Here is a 1,446-nt window from a genome sequence, read left to right as displayed (position 1 = left end):
TTTCAAATAATCATTTTGTTGGGAATTAAAAATAAATATTTATTTTAATTTAAAATAAAAAATTAATATTACCAATAATATTATAATGGGTGGGAAAAAGAGTTCTTAAGCTCGATCATTAAATAATGAGTTAATATTCCAAAATTATTATTTTATATTTAAAACACTGAGTTAATATTTTAAACAATAATGAATAATAAAAAATCATTTTATTGGAAATTAAAAATAAATATTTATTTTGATTTAAAATAAAGAGTTAATATTCCAGATAATCATTTTGTTGGGAATTAAAAATAAATATATATTTTGATTTAAAATAAAAAGTTAATATTCCCAGTAATATTATAATGGGCGGGAAAAAGAGTTGAGTTAATATTCCGAATAATATTATAATGTGCAAAGACAACATCTCGATCTCGACTAATAAGTAAATAAAGAGTTAATATTCCAAAACTATTATTTTATATTTAAAACACTGACTTAATATTTTAAACCATAATGAATATTAAAAAATCATTTTATTGGAAATTAAAAACAAATATTTATTTTGATTTAAAATAAAAAGTTAATATTCCAGATAATCATTTTGTTGGGAATTAAAAATAAATATATATTTTGATTTAAAATAAAAAGTTAATATTCCATATAATATTATAATGGGCGGGAAAAAATTTGAATTAATGTTTTAATGTGCAAAGACAACATCTCGATCTCGACTAATAAGTCGAAGTGTGGCTGCTAATGTTATAATGTGCAAAGACAACATCTCGATCTCGACTAATAAGTCGAAGTGTGGCTGCTGGGATTCGAGCCCAGGTCTCCACGGCCACAACGTGGAATTCTCACCACTAAACTACAGCCACAAGACAAATCTAATCTTTATAAGTTTTTTGATATTTAAAAATTTTTATAGATCAGCTTTGTGCGCTTCTGTCCAATGGGGAAGATTTTGGCCCGGGGAAGAGCGTTACTAAAGGTGTATATATTTTCTCTTATTTTCTTGCCACGTAATTAGCGCTTGTTTAGCCCTATGTTTTAAAATATAATTTTATATCTTTAATGTATCACGTAGGCTGTATGTTTAAATATATATACATATTTTTTAAATGGGGCTGAAGTCCTTGTTTCCGTTCCTTATCAGGATTTTAACATTTAAAAAAAAATAGTATTTGGATGAAACGAATTATTTTTTATTGGTTTTCCAACAAAATAAAAAGATAAATTTGTATTTTTTTAATATTTAAAATTTTTGATGAAAGGATAAGATTTTGAGGCAATCTCTATGTTGAAGATGAAGTTTATATTTATAATAAGGGGAATTTGCAAATGTTATGTAGTGACTATCAAATGGGTTGCTTGTATTTTGGAAGATATTGATTATGTGAAATTATTGATATTCATAGAATTTTAGGGAGACATGAATATTTTATTATAGATATTTGGAAT

General features: G+C 24.6%; 1 non-coding gene across 1 annotated transcript; it reads right to left on the bottom strand.

The window, feature by feature from the left end:
- Positions 1-791: 791 nt before the first annotated feature.
- On the bottom strand, positions 792-863 carry TRNAH-GUG (transfer RNA histidin (anticodon GUG)). Its single transcript has one exon. It is a non-coding gene; the product is annotated as a tRNA-His (tRNA).
- Between the last annotated feature and the right edge of the window lie 583 nt (positions 864-1,446).

Source organism: Pinus tabuliformis, chromosome Q (assembly GCF_031772625.1).
Source record: "Pinus tabuliformis cultivar Carrire ecotype Pingquan chromosome Q, CPIR1, whole genome shotgun sequence".
Taxonomy (NCBI): domain Eukaryota; kingdom Viridiplantae; phylum Streptophyta; class Pinopsida; order Pinales; family Pinaceae; genus Pinus; species Pinus tabuliformis.
The sequence above is the reverse complement of the archived record's forward strand: the minus strand, read 5'-3'. Positions and strand labels throughout refer to the sequence as shown.